We start from the raw sequence: 12668 nt of genomic DNA on the forward strand, positions 1-12668 counted from the left end.
CAAAGCACCCGTGGCCGTGGAGGTATCCATCCACAAGAGAAAATAGTCCCTCTTCCCTCCCCCGCCTGCCAGAAACCAGGGAACATCATCATGTAATGCAAAAGCAAGGATCACGCTGTACTAATTAGCACGTACTTAGGGTCATTAGGCAAGGGCTAGATTGTCAGTTTCCTGGTGTGTGTCTGTCCAGCACCTGGCGCAGTGGGGGGCCTGGCCCTGGGCTGGGCTGGTGCTATGTAACACACCTAATAGCAATAGAAATGTACAGCGCCTGGCGCAGTGGGAGGCCTGGCCCTGGGCTGGTGCTATGTAACACACCTAATAGCAATAGAAATGTACAGCGCCTGGCGCAGTGGGGGGGGCTGGCCCTGGGCTGGGGTGGTGCTATGTAACACACCTAATAGCAATAGAAATGTACAGCGCCTGGCGCAGTGGGAGGCCTGGCCCTGGGCTGGTGCTATGTAACACACCTAATAGCAATAGAAATGTACAGCGCCTGGTGCAGTGGGGGGGGCTGGACCTGGGCTGGTGCTATGTAACACACCTAATAGCAATAGAAATGTACAGCGCCTGGCGCAGTGGGGGGGGCTGGCCCTGGGCTGGGGTGGTGCTATGTAACACACCTAATAGCAATAGAAATATACAGCGCCTGGCGCAGTGGGGGGGGCTGGACCTGGGCTGGTGCTATGTAACACACCTAATAGCAATAGAAATGTACAGCGCCTGGCGCAGTGGGGGGGGCTGGACCTGGGCTGGTGCTATGTAACACACCTAATAGCAATAGAAATGTACAGCGCCTGGCGCAGTGGGGGGGGCTGGCCCTGGGCTGGGGTGGTGCTATGTAACACACCTAATAGCAATAGAAATGTACAGCGCCTGGCGCAGTGGGAGGCCTGGCCCTGGGCTGGTGCTATGTAACACACCTAATAGCAATAGAAATGTACAGCGCCTGGCGCAGTGGCGGGGGCTGGACCTGGGCTGGTGCTATGTAACACACCTAATAGCAATAGAAATGCACAGCGCCTGGTGCAGTGGGGGGGGGCTGGACCTGGGCTGGGGTGGTGCTACCGTAATACACCTAATAGCAATAGAAATATACAGCGCCTAGCGCAGTGGGGGGCGGCTTGACCTGGGCTGGGGTGGTGCTATGTAACACACCTAATAGCAATAGAAATGTACAGCGCCTGGCGCAGTGGGGGGGGCTGGCCCTGGGCTGGGGTGGTGCTATGTAACACACCTAATAGCAATAGAAATATACAGCGCCTGGCGCAGTGGGGGGGGCTGGACCTGGGCTGGTGCTATGTAACACACCTAATAGCAATAGAAATGTACAGCGCCTGGCGCAGTGGGGGGGGGCTGGACCTGGGCTGGTGCTATGTAACACACCTAATAGCAATAGAAATGTACAGCGCCTGGCGCAGTGGGGGGGGCTGGCCCTGGGCTGGGGTGGTGCTATGTAACACACCTAATAGCAATAGAAATGTACAGCGCCTGGCGCAGTGGGAGGCCTGGCCCTGGGCTGGTGCTATGTAACACACCTAATAGCAATAGAAATGTACAGCGCCTGGCGCAGTGGGGGGGGCTGGACCTGGGCTGGTGCTATGTAACACACCTAATAGCAATAGAAATGCACAGCGCCTGGTGCAGTGGGGGGGGGCTGGACCTGGGCTGGGGTGGTGCTACCGTAATACACCTAATAGCAATAGAAATATACAGCGCCTAGCGCAGTGGGGGGCGGCTTGACCTGGGCTGGGGTGGTGCTATGTAACACACCTAATAGCAATAGAAATATACAGCGCCTGGCGCAGTGGGGGGGGCTGGACCTGGGCTGGTGCTATGTAACACACCTAATAGCAATAGAAATGTACAGCGCCTGGCGCAGTGGGGGGGGCTGGACCTGGGCTGGTGCTATGTAACACACCTAATAGCAATAGAAATATACAGCACCTGGCGCAGTGAGGGGGGGGCTGGACCTGGGCTGGTGCTATGTAACACACCTAATAGCAATAGAAATGTACAGCGCCTGGCGCAGTGGGGGGGGCTGGACCTGGGCTGGTGCTATGTAACACACCTAATAGCAATAGAAATATACAGCACCTGGCGCAGTGAGGGGGGGGCTGGACCTGGGCTGGTGCTATGTAACACACCTAATAGCAATAGAAATGCACAGCGCCTGGCGCAGTGGGGGGCCTGGGATTCCTAGGCACCAAGATACTCTGCCTATTAATTATTAATAATTAATGTAGTTCTGTGTTAAGTACAATAGTTTATGGGCCTGTCCAGTCCCAACTAGCCCCTCCCCCCGCAGCTCCCCATTCCTGCCAGCACCAGGACGGAGCCTCCGGTTCATTTCCTGGCGCCCGGGTCTCCCCACCCTTGCTCTGCAGTGATGGACATGGTCCTGCATGGGGCAGGGCAGCAGATGCTCCGCCCAGCCTGGCCTTGCACATACCCTGTTAGCCCTGGGGTTGCCCCCTCCACCGGGGATCATGTCCCGTAGCTGGCCCCTCGCCACTAGGATACCTGGCCTGATGGATCGATTGGGATTCAGATGCTGACATCACGTTCTTGCCCCCAGTTCCCGATCCCGCCCCATCTCTGGGCCCCACCCCCCCAGCAAGTCTCCCCCCCCCGGCTCCTTTGCACCCCAGACAGATCTGCTCACTGAGCAGACCGGCATCTCCCGGCCGGGCATCTCCCTGGCAACAGCAAAGGGACGGCCCAACTGTGGGTACTGCTGGTTGCCCAGTGCACCCTGAGATAAAGCAGATTAACAGCAGGGGGCGCTGCACCCCCCCTCAGCCACAGCCAGGCCCCTGGGGTAGCTGCAAGGGCAAGAATCCAGGACCTACCTCCCCTGGGGTTCGAGCTGGCAGCAGAGCCAAGCCCTCGCATAGGCACAGTTTGCACCAGGGCACAGTGATTTGCACTGTCGCAGTTTACACAGCCGTGATTTCTACCTGTGCAAAGTGAGGTGGGGAGCTGGGAGCCAGGACTCCTGGGTTCTCTCCCCAGCTCTGGGAGGGGAGTGGGCTCCACTGGTTAGAACAGCGAGGGGGCTGGGGGAATAGAGACACTTCTTGAACTCCAGTAGCTGCTGTTGCGTTTGGGGGCGTGGGGCGGGTGGGGAAGAAAGCATGAACACGGCCAGGCAGAGGGAGGCACTGAACCCAGCCCCCTTCGTCTCCTATGCTGTCCTGGCATTCCCCCCGGGCACTCGCTCCATGCCACGCCTGCCAGCTCGTGCGGCGGGCCGTCCGACAGGAGAGCCAGGCACAGGTCCATCCTGCTCCGCCCTGTTTGGCCTCCCAGGGGCTCCCCCCACTCCCGCCCACACTTTGGTGTAAATTAGGGATTTTTCTCCTGGTGGGTAGATTACTGCTGGGCAGCCCCCAGATGGCTCCTTCCTTCCGCTAATTACTAATTAGGCTCAGGGTAAAAGGATGAGAGGGAGGGGAGGGCGGGCAGGACTGTGTGCAGGGACTGAGCTGTCTGAGCTGTTTGTCTCTGCTAGCCTGGGGGAGTTGCGGGGGGCACCAAAATCTCTCCTTAGGCTGGATCCGACCAGAGCTGCCAAACTCCCCCCCGCCCCCCATCGGCCTCTGGCACCATGAGGAGGGGGAGCAGGGCGCCACATGCTGTCCCAGACGGCCGGATGAGCCAGGCACGGATTAGCCGGGTTGTGCCGATTCCCAACGGCACAGACTTCCCTCTGCAATCCTTTAATGGGGGGATCCATCAGCCTGTCAGCGCCGGAGCTCAGCGGCTGGGGCGGTGCGGCGGGACCCCGCTGGGGGCTGGTCACTGGCCCAAAGCTCTGCTGTGATGCTCAGGCCCTGGCCCCTGGGTTGCACCATCGGTTAATAATGGGTTGCATGGCTGCAAAGCACGGGACAAATGCTTCCTGGGCAGCCAAAGGGAGTTCGGTGCTGAGGATGGTCCATGGGCTTTGGGTGCATCGTCCCCTTCATCCACTTAGACAAACCCCAGCCCAGGTCACTAGGTGTAGTTTGCCCTTTTACTTCATTTGATGAATGGACTTTTCACGCTCGGGGGAGGGGGACAGAGCATTTTTGCTGAAACCTTGTGTTAATTTACTTATTAATCCAGTAGGACGGCAACCCCCCCGCCCCGCCCCCCCCCCCCCGATCAGGACCCCTATTGTGCCAGGCGCTGCACAGACCCTGACTGCAATCTGGGCCCTCACGGTGCCAGGGGCCGCCCAGACACAGGCCTGGCACCAAAGAGCTCGCAAATTCATCACGTATCTTAAATCTGCTTTAAAAGAGGGCAATCCCCTGCCCGCTGTCCGAGCTCATGCGAACGCTGCTGCGAGTGTCTCCCGGCTTGTCCCAAGAGCAGAACCAGGGCAGCTGAGGCAGGCATCTCAAAACCCTTTCCAGGCTCTCCCCCCTCCTCCAGAGGATGCGCAGAGATTTTCAGCCATGTCTTTCTGTAGGAGGTGTGAACCGGTGACAGGACCTGGTTTGCAGTGGTGTCATTAGCAGAGTGTCGCCAGGTCACGGAGTGAGCCTCTTTACACGCCCCAGGTCAGAGCATTTCTACTGGTTTATTAGACTGAGTGAAATCGCTGCTCCCGCATTTAACAAGCCAGGTGTGCCGAGAGGCCTAGGCAGGGGAGCTGGGGTGTGTGCAGGTGAGCGTGCTCTGGGTACTGAATGAATGGTAACCAAACCTCTAAGTATCTGTCCCCTGTCTGGTTTGCTGGGTATGTCACCGGTGCACTCATTTTTCCAGGACAGCCCCCTCCCAGATTTGGGGAACCACTGCTCTGCAGTCGGACTTGTTATCTTTCCCCAGTGAGGGGCGGTCAGTCGCCCTGCAGCTGTTAGAAGACCCAGGAGGGTTACCAAAGAATCGCTGGGTCATAACTAGCCACTCATTTGTGGCAGCTGGTTATGACCTGCATCCCAGGTCCTTCCAGGACTGGCCACATTCACCTCATGATGTGCATAAAATCTCCTCTTTCCCCACGATTTCACCAACATTTGTCCCTGTCTAATCGCTTGCTGGTGTCTCACCCTGGGGGTATTTTTTGAGGTTCACCAGAGGGGGGGAGGGACAATTTTCAAACCGCTCGAGCCAAAGGACGCGGGTGGTGACAGTTGAGCAGGAGGCTGTGGCCAGAGGAATGGCTGGTTATGGGGAAACTCTTCCCTTGGCATTAAGTGAGGTGCAGGAAAATCTAGGGGATGCTGGTGATGTTGTTAGCCCCAAGGAGGCAGCGGCCAGGCTGCTCAGACAGCATGAAGTGGCCTGGACCATCCACCAGAGACTCCCTGGCCATGGGCCGTGCAGCGACTTTGGGCTCCCCCTCTGAGGTACAAAAGCCTGGGGTGAGCATTGAGCCCACCCACCTGGCAGCTAGCAGTGTGCACTGGGCACCCCAACAGGTTCCCAGGACAGCTGCCTCCACCTGGGGGCGATCCTAGGAAAACCTGGACAGCCAGCAGCCATGCTCCCAGGGGCTGGGGCAGATCAGGATGTGGTGGGGGCATGCCGTGCTCTCATCCTTCTCCCATTCCCAGGGCCCACAGAGGGCCGAGCGGGAGTTAGAGCAGCCTGGGCGCTGCTCTAATTTACACCGGGGGCCAGGCAGGCCCCGGGCCACCCCCAAAGTGAGGGGGAGGGAGCACAAAGGTAAGATCAAGGAAGGATTGTCACCTTCATCCGACGGAGGAAGAATGGGGCTCAGCAAACTGGCAGGTCAGTGCCAGGAACTGGAGCTGGTCTCCTGAGCCCCACTCCTGAGCCAGTCTCCTGAGCCCCACTCCAGGCCAGCCCTGAGGGGATCATGTCTCAGAAGGGGTGAGGAGTGGGTTCATAGACACAGGGGGCTGCCAGGCAGCCCCTGCAAGCTCCTGCGGCAGACAAGACACCAGACTGGCTCTAATAACAGCAGGCCCTGGCCCTGCAGCACGGGAGCCGTGCTGGGGAGCCAGGTGCCGGCCAGCTGTTAATCCTCAGGGCGCAAAGCGATTTGCAGTTACCACAGAGATGAACGGCTTTGCTCAGCCGAAATGCTAGGTGCTTTTACCGCAGCCCCCGCCCTGGTAGCAGAATCATTCCTTCTAGCAGCAGGCTGCTCCTTGGACAACCCATCCTCTCGGCTTGGGGAGGCAGCATGGTCTCGTGGATGGGACTCTGGGCCTCAGGACCCCTGGGGTCTATTCCTGCCACTGTCCCTGTGTAACTTTGGGCAAGTCCCTGTCTCTCTCTGGGCCTCAGTTTCCCCTTTGTCCGTTCCAGCCGTGAGTTCTTCAGGGCAGGGACTGCTTCTGGCTCTGTGTCTGTGCAGTGCCTTCACAATGGGGCCCTGATCTCAGTCGGGGTCTGTGCAGCACCTGGCACCACAGAGGCCCTGATCTCGGTCAGGGTCTTTGCAGCGCCTGGCACAATGGGGGTCCCAGTAATACCAACATTGCCAACCCCAGCAGGACTCAAGTGGTACCCTGGGCCCTCTGTCAGTCCCTGTGCCTGGGGTCAGCAGAACCCCACATCGCAGATCCCTTCCTAGGGGGCAGTGTCCCTGCACGTGGTTGCCAGGTTCCAACCGCAGCCCGGACGCCTGGCTCCTGTCTACAATAAATCCTGTTGGACGGGTTCCGCAAGCGCTTTCCCGCTGCTGAAGGAGAGCGGCAGGGAGCGGAGAACTGAGCAGATCGGCCTGAACCCAGAAAACCAAACCACGGTTCTAAGCAAAACTGTACGGGTCGGGTTTTCTCCCCAGGACCAAGAAACTGTCCTGTCTGTTGGGTCAAACCCAATGTTTTGTTCAAACTGTCATTTTTCTCCAGTTTTCACTTTGGGTCGGCTTTGGGTGTTTCCCACTTTCTTTTTTCCAAACAGCTGAATTGCAAAATGCAAAGCTGTTGAAAAGTCGGGGCGTTTCTTTGCAAAATGGCTGAATTGAAGCATTTTGACTTTTTAGAATTTTTCTCTCATATTTTTGATTTCTCGCTATTTGCCGAATTCAGCTCAAATTTGTGAAGTTTCAGAGACACAAAAATACAATTTCCACAATTTATTATTCGCCAAAAAAGTGTTGCCCGACTCTGCCTTGCCAGCAGCCGCAGCTCTGTCGCTTTCCCCGGAGCTGCTGATGAGGCAGCCAGGGTCCGGCTCACCCGGGAACCGGTTCTCAGCCGAGCCGCTTGGCCTGTGGACCCACAGCGATGGCTCGGTTGGGATTTGGTCACCTCAGGTCCCCCTGGAACTGGATCAGAATGGCCCGTTTCCTGCCTGCTTTGCAGTGGAGTGTGACCGCAGGTGTGTGTTAACCCCTCCCCCGCTCGCCCCACGTACCCAGTGGGGGTTAACCCCTCCCCCGCTCGCCCCACGTACCCAGTGGGGGTTAACCCCCAGTGATACCTGGAGCAAGTCGGGGGGGGTTATCCCCCACTGGGTACGTGGGGCGAGCGGGGGAGGGGTTAACCCCCACTGGGTACGTGGGGTGAGCGGGGGAGGGGTTATCCCCCATTGGCTATATGGGGTGAATGGAGGGGTTAACCCCTCCCCCACTTGCTCCAGGTAATCACTGGGGGTTAACCCCCTCCACTCGCCCCATATAGCCAATGGGGGATAACCCCTCCCCCGCTCGCCCCACGTACCCAGTGGGGGTTAACCCCTCCCCCGCTCACCCCATATACCCAATGGGGTTGCCCACCCTGCGCTGTGGGGGGGGAGGCTCAATGGGGTGCGTGGCCCTTTAAGGCCTGAGAGGGGCGGGGCCAGCTCCCTCCGGTCGGGCAGCTCCCTCTAGCGGTGGGAGGTGCTGGGGGGGCGGAGCCGGTCCCTCCCTTCAGCCCCGCCCACTCCCCGCCCGGCCCCGCCCACGCGGCGAGTGAGAGCACCTCCCCGCCGGCTGTGCCCCTCCCCCGCCGTGTCCTCGCGCCCGGCCGGCTCAGGTCCGGGGTGTCCGCGCGCCGCTGCCCCGCTCCCATTGGCCCCTGGCCGCGCGCCGCTGCTGACCGGTGAGTGCCCGCGCGCCGCGGCCGTTGGGCTTCCCCTCCGCGCGCGGCCGGCGTTTGAGCGGAGGGGGCGCTGCCCCCGGTGCGGGGTGGGGGGGCGGCCCCGTGTGTCCATCGCGGGGGGGGGGCGCTCACCGCCCCCCACCGGGCGCTACTCCGAGCCGCTTCCTGAACCCCCCGCGGGCAGCTGCGGAGTGGCGCGGGGCTGCTGGGAGCTGTAGTTTCCGGGCGCCCGGGCGGCCGTAGCGCAAGGCGGGGGTGGTCGGCCGCGCGGACTACAGCTCCCAGCAGCCCCCGCGCGGCCAGCGGCTGCCCCGCGGGAGGGGGTCGTTCGGGGGGCTCCGGCTGTCCCGTGCGAGAGGGGTAAGGTGGGGGGGGTGGCCTCCGGCTGCCCAGGGCTGTGGGGGGGGCCATCAGGCCGGGGGGGGTCATTGCACTCTGCTTGAGGAGCCTTTGGGGGGGTCCAGGATGGGGGGTTCCTGTGCCCCATGGGGGGGTCATTGCACTCTGCTTGAGGAGCCTTGGGGGGGGCGGGATGGTGGGGGCTCCTGCGCCCCGTGGGGGGGTCATTGCACTCTGCTTGAGGAGCCTTGGGGGGGGGCGGGATGGTGGGGGGCTCCTGCGCCCCGTGGGGGGGGGTCATTGCACTCTGCTTGAGGAGCCTTGGGGAGGGCGGGATGGTGGGGGGCTCCTGCACCCCGTGAGGGGGTCATTGCACTCTGCTTGAGGAGCCTTTGGGGGGGGCCAGGATGGGGGGGTTCCTGTGCCCCATGGGGGGGTCATTGCACTGTGCTTGAGGAGCCTTTGGGGGGGGCCGGGATGGTGGGGGGCTCCTACGCCCTGTGAGGGGGTCATTGCACTGTGCTTGAGGAGCCTTTGGGGGGGGCCGGGATGGTGGGGGGCTCCTACGCCCTGTGAGGGGGTCATTGCACTCTGCTTGAGGAGCCTTTGGGGGGGGCCGGGATGGTGGGGGGCTCCTGCGCCCTGTGAGGGGGTCATTGCACTCTGCTTGAGGAGCCTTTGGGGGGGCCGGGATGGTGGGGGGCTCCTGCGCCCTGTGAGGGGGTCATTGCACTCTGCTTGAGGAGCCTTTGGGGGGGCCGGGATGGTGGGGGGCTCCTGCGCCCTGTGAGGGGGTCATTGCACTCTGCTTGAGGAGCCTTTGGGGGGGGGCGGGATGGTGGGGAGCTCCTGCGCCCTGTGAGGGGGTCATTGCACGCAGCTCACGTCCCTGGGCTGCAGACGGGGAGCTGAGCGCAGGGCAGCGCAGCGTTTGCCCAAGTCACACTGACAGAGCCTGCAGCCAAGGCAGCCCCCTCCTTGCTGGGCCCTGCTGAGCTGGCGGGTTCACCCTTTGGGATTGCGGGGGCTGGGGCACGGGACCGTTTCAAAGGTCACAAGCCGGAGGTGGCAAATGTAAAGGTAGCTCGAGTAAAAAGGTGAGAGCGTCCAGTTTGTGACACAGCCCCCTCACCCCCCCCAGCTGCAATGTTTGCCCAATTCATTAGTAGCCTCTGCAGGAGTCCTTGGACCTAACTCAGAATTGTGGTGACAATCGACTATTCACCTAGTGGGGATGTTGCCTGTGAAAACAGTCATGTTTTTGGTGGTTTTTGCTTTTTAAACCCAGCCCTGATACCAGAGGGGAAAGACTGGGGTGCACAGTGCTACGCCTTGCACTAAATGCAAATGGTCATTGTGCTCCTGTATTGTGTTACAGGCATGCAGAGTGGGGAGGCAGACACACAAATGGTTAGCTGTGGTATAGACTTCCCAAGACTTGGCTTTGCTTCCAGGCTATGGCAAGTTATTTGAATTAACTTCTCCCCTGAAATTAAAGTGTTTTCCTATTTCACATCAGTTTTGCCTGAGCCTTGCTGTATAAAATTAGTGCTGTGCAGAGCTCGGGTTAAAGCTTGAAAGAGCTGGTGGTAGCTTAACCCTGTGATGTGAATAACACTGAATGGCTCAATAAGTCAGTGGGGTATAATATAAGTGGGCCAAAGCACCATGAATGTATTTCACATTAACAAGTGCTTTATTCAGGCCTGTCTGAATGAGGGTGCATATTAGATGCTTACCTTCCAGATGACGTTAGAGTTTCATCTCCTGACTTTCTGTGGGTGGGGGGTGTATTTGGTCTTGCTAGACATTCTTTTAAAAACAGCTCTGCCTGTGCAACTGAAATAATTTTCCACGTGTGACAGGAATCAAAGGGCCAGTGTTGTAAGAGGAGCTGAATCAGCTAAATGGAAGCAGAACAGACAAAATGACATTAAATAGGAAGATGTTAAACTTGCTAGCTTTGCCTGGAGGTATTGGCTCCATTATGCTGTGTAAGTAACAGCTGCAATATGAATAAAAGCGGGGAGGGGGATCAGACAGCATAAGCCAGCAGCAGGATTTATGGTATTAGGGGCAGGGGGCTGTCAGATGCAGGCTTAATATCACCCTTTTGTTTTTACAGACATGTTCATGCCCTCCAGACTCTCACAAGGGGGAGTTAAGTGGCTCTCCCAGTGCTGTGATAGCATGGAGCTGGGGATTAAATGAGATCTGAAGGTAGCCTGCGGTTCCAAGGAACTGCACTGATAGAGTGCAGCCATGCAAGGCAGAGATCCTGAAAGACATTCATGTGTTTATGGAAACTATATAGATCAAAAAGTACTAGAGATGAAATTGCTGTCCAGTCTTTATAGACTTGAAGTAGGAAGCAGCCTGCCCAGTAAGTGTCCTCATGATTGGGCCCCTACTTTGCAACTTCTTGCAGTAGAAATCAAATCTTGTACATGTGTTGTCTGCTTAGTATGTCCAGATCTGAACTGGCTTTCATTGATGTCAATGGAAATACTCTCCCTGCATCAAGATCAGATCCTCTCTGCCTAAGTAATACAAAGTTTCTCAGTTTCTGCAAACAGAATTTATAGCAGAATCCATCCCTCCCATTTGAACATCAGACAGTGCATTTCACTTCCTTTGTGGTGGAAACTTTCAGTCTTACCCATCCTGATACTCAAACACCTGTGTGGTTCTTCTAAAGCTTCCTGGAGTAGTAGTGAAGGTTTCAGAAGTGCAGATAATGCTAGAAAGGCAGCAATGTTGTTTTCCAGAAAACGATTGTTCAGATCTATACATGAAAATAAAAGGGCTATAGAGGATAGCCAGGAACTGGAATTATATCTTGCATTTCTGAGTTGCAAAACGAGAGTAGTCTGTTCTCCAACTGATGGCTGGTGGATTTACATATACAATTCTCATTAACATTAATGGGAACAGCTGTACATCAATGTCTCATTTATTCATTTTACTAAGTGTCCTGTCAAATCAGATCATCCCCCAAATTACCTTTAAAAAAATTGGCTTTCAGAAAAATCCAGAGACCAATGGAAGTGTAGTACATCATATTTTTAAAAATCCTCCCAACGCTTCCAGCAGTTGTTTTCAAACAAACATCCCTGCAGACCAAACACTGCAGCCCTGAGCTCTTCAAAGTGAAACCTACATCTTTGTTTTCTATTGTCCAAAGCAATCAGTAAATAGAACTTAATCTTTGTATTCTAGTAATCTGGAGCAGTGGGAGCAATTTAGGTAGGAAAGTGTGTCCCTTTCAATGAAATATGGCTGCCTCTAAGGATTTATTCTGAGGTAACATAAAACCACTCGATGAAAACCACAATAAGAAAAGGAGGACTTGTGGCACCTTAGAGACTAACCAATTTATTTGAGCATAAACTTTCGTGAGCTACCGCTCACTTCATCGGATGCATTCCATGTAGTGAGCTGTAGCTCAGGAAAGCTTATGCTCAAATAAATTGGTTAGTCTCTAAGGTGCCACAAGTCCTCCTTTTCTTTTTGCGGATACAGACTAACACGGCTGCTACTCTGAAACTTGATGAAAACCGTTTCTGGAAATACATTCTCCTTGGATGCAGTCACCTTTGTTAGTGGAAGTGTATCTTTACACTGAACTTGGCTCTAGTGGAAAAGTGCCTGGCTCGCAAGTGAATCCTCTCTCTCCATAGATCAGGTACCATGTAGGCAGAGCCAGCATGACATTCTGAACCGTGCTGCTCTCATGCTAGCATGCTTGTGCCTCATTCTGGCTGGAAGAGCCATCCTTTGGGATGAAAGGACAAATCATATTGGTGTTTTAATGCCGTGCTGAGTCTGACAAACATTGCACGGCAGTTTTGGTGACATGGTCGCAAACCTGCTGGGAATTGGGTTAGGACCTCCCCCAACTCGTTTCGCACAGCCATCGGATGATGGATGACTTCTGGTTGTTAATTCTGCTTGGCTGGATCTGAATCAGTGACCTGGAGACTGTGGGAGTGGTGCTCAACAGCCTGTTTTGGTAATGAGCGAATTGCTTTAATATGACACTTTTTGGAAGAGGATATATGTGCTGCTTTAAATTCTAGAATCCTGCAGAACGTGAGCTTAATGCTGGAGTCTGAGTGTCCCCTTGCGAATCAGGCTGAGTCGAAATAATAACGGTGCATTTGTGCCATACTCCTAGCCGCGTTTTGGAGTAATCTGACCTGCGGCAGCTAATGTGCTGTGGCGCTGTTTGTTTAGTCCTGACAGCTTTCACACTTGTCTCCCAGTTTTGAACATTGGGCTGATACTTGTTTTCACACATGCCATTCAGCCCTCCTGCCTTATCCCCTTTTCTCT

The 12668-nt window shown here is 56.4% G+C and overlaps 1 protein-coding gene across 2 annotated transcripts in view; it reads left to right on the forward strand.

The window, feature by feature from the left end:
- The first annotated feature begins 7902 nt into the window (after positions 1-7902).
- The window catches only part of SIPA1L3 (signal induced proliferation associated 1 like 3), a 112600-nt gene continuing 107834 nt past the window's right edge, over positions 7903-12668 (forward strand). For both annotated transcript variants that reach the window (XR_013348630.1, XM_077840083.1), the window contains exon 1: positions 7903-7994. The gene's annotated coding sequence lies outside the window, so the exon portion shown is untranslated. The remainder of the gene's footprint in view (positions 7995-12668) is intronic.

This window comes from Eretmochelys imbricata, chromosome 23, assembly GCF_965152235.1.
Source record: "Eretmochelys imbricata isolate rEreImb1 chromosome 23, rEreImb1.hap1, whole genome shotgun sequence".
Taxonomy (NCBI): domain Eukaryota; kingdom Metazoa; phylum Chordata; order Testudines; family Cheloniidae; genus Eretmochelys; species Eretmochelys imbricata.